The 8,664-nt window shown below is 33.8% G+C and overlaps 1 pseudogene; it reads left to right on the forward strand.

Moving 5' to 3' along the window:
- Positions 1-3,484: 3,484 nt before the first annotated feature.
- Positions 3,485-5,988, forward strand: LOC115956337 (annotated as a pseudogene).
- The last annotated feature ends 2,676 nt before the right edge of the window (positions 5,989-8,664 follow it).

The raw sequence follows: 8,664 nt of genomic DNA on the forward strand, positions 1-8,664 counted from the left end.
AATTTTAGTTGGCATTTTTCAAGAACAGGAAGAAAGAGAATCTCTTTGCAAATCGGGTATGAAATCTTTTCATTTTGCATTTTTATATACTTGTCTAGATGGATATTGTAACAACATCTTAGTATTATACCGATGGTATCTATTAATTAGAATTTAAAGCAAATCTAAACGCATCTGTTGGTTGCAATTGGATGGGCAGGAATGACAGATTTAGCAAGGAAAAAAAAAAAAAAAACCTATAGCCACGCTTTTAAAAATACGGCTATAGAAAAACCCAATGTAGGGGCATTAGCCACGTTTCTAAATGCATCCCAAAGATGGTCTATAGTTGTGTTTTAAAAAAAGCAGCTAAGGGTCCAGGCTATAACCACATTTTAAATGCAGTCCAAAGCGGGTCTATAGCTGCGTTTTGTAAAAAACGCGGCTATAAGTCTCAGCCTATAGGGGGACCTGTAGCCGCGTTTAAAAAAAAGTGGCTATAGACCCTGCAGGGCTATTGTTGTGAAGTAAAAGCCATATTTGTGAATGCAGCTATAGAAAACGCGGCTATAGCCAATAGTTGCGTTTTTATTGTCTATAGCTGCGTTTCAAAAACGCAGCGAAAGCCCAGTTTTTTTGTAACGCGAACAGCTATGGAGAGTATAGATTTGTGCTCATGAGTAATTACAAGGTTTCTTTGCATATCTTTCTAAAGAAAATTTTGGAACACCTAGTCTAGGGGTAGGGGGCAACAAATGAATGCCCAAAAGAAAGAACAAAAAATATAATAAAAAAGAAACCCAGTTCCTTCTCTGAATTTATTTATTAGGTCTTTCAGTCTCTCAAACTCATCAACAACATAGCCATTAGCCACACAAAAATCATAAATATGTTGTTAGCTATTCTTTATGTTTCACATACCCATCTTCCTTTTCTTAACGAAGGGAAAGATCATTACAAAGGCTACCTCCAGGTTCTCTTGGAAATCTGGAATGCCCATGATAGGCCATTCTTCGAGCCATGCGTGCCAACACCACTGAAAAAATGGCTCGAACAAAGAATCAAAAAGTATGGTCCAATATCAAAGCTAAACCTCTTTGGCAAACCAACAGTGTTCATTAATTTATGGACATGCTGCAATCAAATTTTTATTCACTAGTGATAGCAGCACCCTTTCAAATTAGCATACACAGTCTTCTCGGATGATTTTGGGTGAATTGAATTTATTGGAACAGTGGTGATCGAAGATCACAAGTGTGTCAGAGGCACAATTGCATCATTCTTAAAACCTAAATCATTAAAGCAGTACTTGGGGAAGATGGATAAACAAGTCAAGAAAGCATCTTGAATCTTGAGATGCATTGGCAATTAAGGCAAGCTAACAGGTCAAGGTACGTACGTTCATGTTACCAAAAGTTTGTCAGGCAGATAGTAACGAACCAGAATTTTTGCTAGGGTCAAAGCTTAAATACAAAATTTCTTGAAATTCAAGGAAAAAAAAAAAAAAACCTAGGTAAAATTTGTTATCAATAAAAGTCAATCATGTAATTACATTGACTAATACAATACAAATGGTGTGATGTGGCTCTTTTTTTTTTTTTTTTTTTTTTTTTCTCGAGTTTAGTGTCATAATTTCGCATTCATAACCAAATTTTCTAGAACATCTTTCATATGGTCCACGTTAATAGAAGGTCATAGAGTTACCAATTCACAGTATATGTACTTGAGAAAGCACAATGTACAATATAATTAAATTGATAAAGTAGTATATATATTTTGGTGAAAGGCATACCTAACCATTGAGAAGAATCTAGTATATGGAACAGTAAATGTGGAAGCAAATAATGTTGGTTAGAAATAGGATGAAATAATAAAGAAGAAATTGAAGGAATATTGTGAGTTTAGAGTCTCATAAATTCCACAACATTGGAAAGGGGAGAGAGAGGAATAAATGAAAGTAGGAGTTTTTTTAAAAAAAATTTATGGAAGTTTTTTTATTTTTTATTTTTATTTTTATAATAGTAACCGTGGGTAATTTTTTATTATAAGAACCGTGTGGGTAGCCTTCTTTTTATTTATTTATTTTTTATTTTTTTTATTATTATTTTTTTAGAAACGGGGGATAGTGAGGCTGGGAAGAGGGAAGTGTGAGGGTAGTGGAATTTTTATTTTATTTTAGTTGATTTATCGTTTTAATCTTAATTATTTTTTTAACGAACAAAAATAAGTTAATTAAATTAAGGGTATTTTTGGAAGTCAAGAATGCGATAATTAACTTTCTGAATTCTCTTAATATATAGAAGAAGATATATAGAAGAAGAAGAAGAAGAAAGAGATATACATCTTTCATTTTATAGCATATGGACTCAAGCTATTGAAATCCACACGATGTGAGTAAGAGAGTACATATTATCCTATACATGAAATTCCTTCTAACTTACTTCTTCCCGTGAGAATATACTTGCTATAAATAATGTAATGGGGGGATGCCCATTCAAGATGTGATATTTTTAGTTTTAGGATATATGCGAGTAAACTCAGTAAACTCTGTTCACATGTATCTCATGCGCTAGGCACATGAGAGATTTTTCCGTAGTTTACATGTTCGATGCATAGGTTTTATTTTATTTTATTTTTATTTTATTTTATTTTTTTTGCCACAAATGCAAATAAAGGATGCTGATTGCTCTGAACTTTTTTGAGAATAATTCAAGCAGCCCGACAAAGTGGTTCTGCTTATGATGGGGACAAGGTGGAGCTACCCTTTTGTCAGATTCGAGGAAAGTATCGAATGGAATTTCTTAATTGGATGAACTTTCATTTCTAGTCCATACCACAAGCTATTCTAAACCCACGAAAATATAATTTTGAGCCTAATTAACAGAACTAGTAGAAAAGGATAAGAGGTTAATCAGTCACATTTCCGAATAGAAAATCACTCAGAGATAGACTCTAGTATTTGAACTTGTTTTTTTTTGAAAAGAACAGAATTAATAACGTGACGTGACTTGTATTCATGCTTATTTACGGCATCAAAGATTCATCAAACTTACCAAATGACAAATTTTTGATCTACCATGAGTAATTTTTTCATCTGATCAACCAAGGAAGCCGCATTTCTGAAATGTTGCTCCAACATAGCTCCTCTCTCCTTGTAACAAGAAATTTTTGTCCAATTTTTAATGAATGGTCACTATATACTAGTTCGCTTTGCATATATTTCCAAAGAAGAGGTTAGGTGGGCTTTGGTTTTTTAAAATTTCTATACACCATAGTTATGAAACATCTAGAAAGCCTGCAAACAAAAGACAAAAGGAAAGAAAGCCTGCAAACATCTAAAATTTCTATACACCATAGTCAATGAAATTCATCTACTTCTCTCTACTTATTTAGTCTTACAGTTTCTCAAACCCATCTTTTTCTCATACTCTCTCTCTCTCAGAAACCAATCTTGCTTTCTCATTTTCCCCCACCACTTCAAAAAACCAAAAGTCACACATAAATCATGAATATTTTCCTGGCTATCTCCCTGTTCCTCATACCCATCTTCTTTCTCCTTAAAAAGGGAAGAAGATCATCAAAAAGGCTGCCTCCAGGCTTACTAGGAATACCCTTAATAGGCCAAAGTCTTGGCCTTCTTAGAGCCATGCGTGCCAACACCGCGGAAAAATGGCCCGAACAAAGAATCAGAAAGTATGGTCCAATATCAAAGCTAAGCCTCTTTGGCAACCCAACAGTTTTTATTTCTGGACCGGCTGCAAACAAATTTGTATTCACTAGTGATAGCAGCGCGCTTTCTAGCCATCAAACACAGTCTCCTCGTAAGATTTTGGGAGAGCGGAACATATTGGAATTGAGTGGTGAAGATCACAAGCGTGTTAGAGGCGCAATTGTATCATTCTTAAAGCCTGAATCATTAAAGTAGTACGTGGGAAAAATAGATGGAGTAAAGAAGCATCTTGAGATGCATTGGCAAGGCAAGCCACAGGTCAAGGTACGTATCATCATGTTACCAAAATATTTGTAACCTGGAATTATTATCTAATATACAGCCAAATGAGCAAGGGCATGCACTTGTGAATGCATATAACTGACAAGAAAATTGTATTGGAATAAGGTCATGGCTTAGTTTAGAATCTCATTAGTTTATGAGATAAATGCATGCTTTAGTAATTTAACAACTTTGCACCAATGGAACTAGTCCTCATGGCGAATTTTCATGGAATAATAAAATCTTGCTTACGTAAATTATTGGTGAACTATCTTTTTCTAATAAATAGAATGATGGTATTGATAGCGAGCTCCTACTTAGAATTGTGAACTAAATCAAAGATTAGCATGTGAAGGTTCAAATTAACTCAAGTAGTAATTTTTCTATTATCAAATATGGAACTTGAATTCTAATTGGTATTTTAAAGTGATGATAAAAATTAATCATCATAAAACAAATATCATAGATTTAAATTATATTGTAACTATAAAAAAATGAAGAGAAGAGTAGTGTTGCCTTCGGAAATTATACTAATTTTTATATTTGTAATATTATAAGAAAATGCCAAGTCAAGGGATGTACAAGTCGACATTATGTTAACAAAATATGTGTATTGCTTATAGGTGTTACCCCTCACGAAGATTCTCGCATTCGACATAATTTGTTCACTTCTATTCGGACTAGAGCAAGGAGCTCGAAAAGATAGATTTGTAACTTGCTTCCAAGAGATGATAGAAGGGGTATGGTCGATTCCAATTAACTTGCCCTTCACTCGCTACAACGGCAGCCTCAAGGCAAGTGCAAAGGTCCGAAACATGGTGAAGGAGCTCATACGTGAGAAGGGGGTGGAACTAAGGGTGCTTCTCCTAGCCAAGACCTTATCACTCGCATGCTTAGTAGCCGCAATGAGAACAATGAAGAAGCAGTAACTGAGAAGGAGATTGTGGACAATGTGATCCTTGTCATGGTGGCAGGACATGACACTTAATCTGTTCTAATTACTTCCACAATGCGGCTTTTAGCTAATGAACCAGCTGTTTATGCAGCTGTTCTTCAACGTATATACACATTAGACTCTCTATCTCAAGGCGGTTATGAAAATTAACTTAGATGAAGTTACTTGGAGAAAGATTAAGTAATTAACAAATATATAACATAGTAGTTCCAAAGCCAATTAATTGTAATCTATTATTGAGAGCATAATAAATTAACTCAATAACCCACCTTATATTTCATTTTGTCGGAATCTTGAAGGAACTAGACTGCATTTAGTATTAAAGGAATTAAACCATGATAATAATTTTAAAGAATTCAAGGTTGCAATGCATCTAATGGTACACTAATGTGGTCCAGTTCTGTGAAAATGTTAAGGCTGCTTCTTGATTTAATTTGCAGAACAGGAAGAGATAGCCAAAAGCGCAAGCCCTCGGGAGAGTTTCTAAAATGGGAAGACCTAGCCAAAATGAAGTACACCTGGAGAGTAGCAATGGAAACATTGAGAATTCATCCTCCTGTATTTGGTGGTTTCAGGAAGGCTCTGAAAGATATTGAATACGGTGGATACCTGATTCCAAAAGGGTGGCAAGTAAGTGAAATCCTCATATTGGTTGTTTTTTCTCAGCCATATATCTTTTCTTGCTCTTAAATAGTCTTTCTACAATTTTAGAACTGAGAAATCTGCATGAGACATTCAGATATTCTGGGTTTCGCCAATGACCCAAATGGACACTAGCATTTTCCCAGAACCATCAAAATTTGATCCAAGTAGATTTGAAAACCAAGCATCGGTTCCACCCTACAGTTTTGTTGCATTCGGAGGAGGTCCTCGAATATGTCCAGGATATGAGTTTGCAAGAATCGAAACCCTTGTCGCAATTCACTACATCATAATTCACTTCACATGGAAGCTATGCGCAGAAACATGGAAGCTATGCGCAGACAATTCTTTCAGCAGGGATCCCATGCCAGTACCAACGCAAGGACTACCAATCCAACTTGTGCCAAAGAAACCATTTTAGCTCTGGACTATTGTTAATACTGAACTTGCATCATGCTTGTTTTATATATAGTTTGCATTTCTGTTATGGATCGTAATTACTTAATGGGAATACTCTATTGCAATGGACTACCATAGGTATTAGCCCAAATATACAATCAAGCTTGATTACGGGCAAGAAGAAATAAAGAATCATTGCAGCATATGGAAGAATCATTGATAAAGGTAATTGTGGAATCAAAGTGGAAGCTCCTGTTGCCATGGCTGTGTGCTTCCCAACTGATCAAATTTCTCACAATTGTGAAAACGTATCTAATATATAATGATACTTTCTTTCTGAAAAAAAAAAAAAAAACGTGGATGGGATGGGGTGATGGGGGCGGTGAAGAATCTAATGTAAGAGATTTCCCAGCTCCTAATTATATCTATATAATATTTAAAAGTCAAAGCCCAAGATTGAATGTAGTATATTTTTACCGAGCCACATTATCGGTTACCTTACCATTTATTTTGGACGGTTTTATTTATGGCCAAAGTTTAGTTATAAAATTAGTTATAACAGAAGACTACAATCTTATTTAGGTGGGGTTTGAATACATGTTTGGCGTTGGCGTTTTGAGTTTTGCGTTTTCCCTCTTTTTTTTTTTTTTTTTTTGGCATGTGTTTAAGGAGATAGTGCGGCTACTATTCATGAACAGTAACCGCACTATTTGACTTTTCAACCCTTTTCAGCACATCAGTGGGTCCCATGAACAGTGCACGGGACTCACAAATCTCACTTTTCAGCAACTTTTTCATTAAAAATTGGTCCCACGGTACTATTCACACATTTAAAAATTATTTTGCTACAGTATTTTTAGTTTTCAGTTTCAGATTTTTAGCAAAATAAGTTCTATCCAAAAGGACCTTTAATATCATCAATATTACTACATATTACGAAAATCTAACCGTTGAATTGCATGTTTTTTATGTTCTTAATACACATGCCAAATTTTGTGCCAATCATATATTATTTACTATATGATCTATAAGATTATATTTTATACATAACTTTATGCTACAAAAACTTGCAATTTAAAAAAATATTGATTTTTAATTTTCTAGAAATTTTGCAAGCATGACTGATATAAGAAGAAAACGTAATCTAATGGTTGATTTGTTAAAATTCAACTCCAATGAAAATATATTGAGTAAGTTTTTTTTTTTTTTTTGCTATAACAAATTTTGTAGCTAAACTTTGTTCTTTATATATTTCATATTATAAAAAAAATTAGAAGAACAAATCAATAAAAAAAAATGGTGATGTGGCTGATGATTTGGTCCACTTTGTTCCATTCAGTCCATTTCGGTTTATTCGATCCATTCGGTCTAATTTGGTCCACTTAAGTTTATTTTAGTCCACTTCAATCCATTTTGGCCATTCGGTCCACTTTAGTCTATTTCATTCTACTTTGATCCATTTCAGACTTTCAGTGCACTTACTTGAGGATGAGAAAAGATGGGAAAAGATAGGTTTTGGTTGACAGTACCTATTTCAAATCTAAATTTATTAAAAAATATAGATGGAAAAAAAAGTAATATTATTGTTTTTAATTGTTTAATTTAAAGATTGGCCAAAATTGCCAAATAACACCATTTCTCAAACAATTTTGTTAACTAGCACGTTTTCAAAACTATTTAGAGAATTAATATCTCGAGTGTAATAAACTTGATTTTGGTATGATAAATCGATACAATGAGCTTGATTTTCTATCATATTGAAATCAAGTCCTATGGACTTGATTTCTTTTAAATTCTTAGCTTTCTGTCTCTCTGTCTCTCTTACTCACTCCATCACAGCAGCACACTGCCTCTACACTCACTCCATCACAAAGCCCTCTCTATGTCTCTCACTCATTCCATCATAGCAGCAACTCACAAAGACAGAAACCACAAAGATAGAAAACTGAGTAAGAACAAACCCAAGCAGCAACGGCAAAGTCTCCAAGAGGCAGCGGTGTTTGAACTTAAACGGCGGCATCTCTAATTCCTTCATTTTCTTCTCTGGGTCTTTGGGTTTGCTCCTTCATTTTCTTTGGGTTTGTTGATGTTTGTTGATGAAGTGTGCTGCTATGATGGAGAGCACCGAGTGAGAGAGGCTGGGAATTTAAAAGAAATTGAGTCCAACAAACTTGATTTCAATATGACAAAAAATGAGTTTGTTGGACTCAAGTTTGATGCGTTGAAATCATGTCATTGTACTCGATTTAGCATATCAAAATCAAGTTTATTACACTCGAGATGTTAGTTTCCTAAATAGTTTTGAAAACGTGCTAACTAATGAAATTATTTGAAAACTAGTGTTATTTTGAAATTAGAAGATTGATATAAATATGTTTCTTTTAAACTTTTAAATGATTCACCTAAGCATATGATTTTTATTTTTATTTTTTATTTTTTTTATTTTTATTTTTTTTTTTCTATTGACCTGTGAAACTCATTTAGCAATGTATAAGTTATTTAACATACCATTACATAAATTCTTTTATAAATAAAATTTTCGTCCTTTATCATACAAGCACTCAAAATAGTTAATATGACAACATAAGGCTAGCTGCACAAAACAAGCTCTTTAGGTTAAAGACTTTGTTGTGGAGTCAGAAGAGGTATAAACTTTTTACTGAACAAAAAATTTTAAAAAATATACCGACACAAAAAA

Source organism: Quercus lobata, chromosome 8 (genome assembly GCF_001633185.2).
Source record: "Quercus lobata isolate SW786 chromosome 8, ValleyOak3.0 Primary Assembly, whole genome shotgun sequence".
Lineage (NCBI taxonomy): Eukaryota > Viridiplantae > Streptophyta > Magnoliopsida > Fagales > Fagaceae > Quercus > Quercus lobata.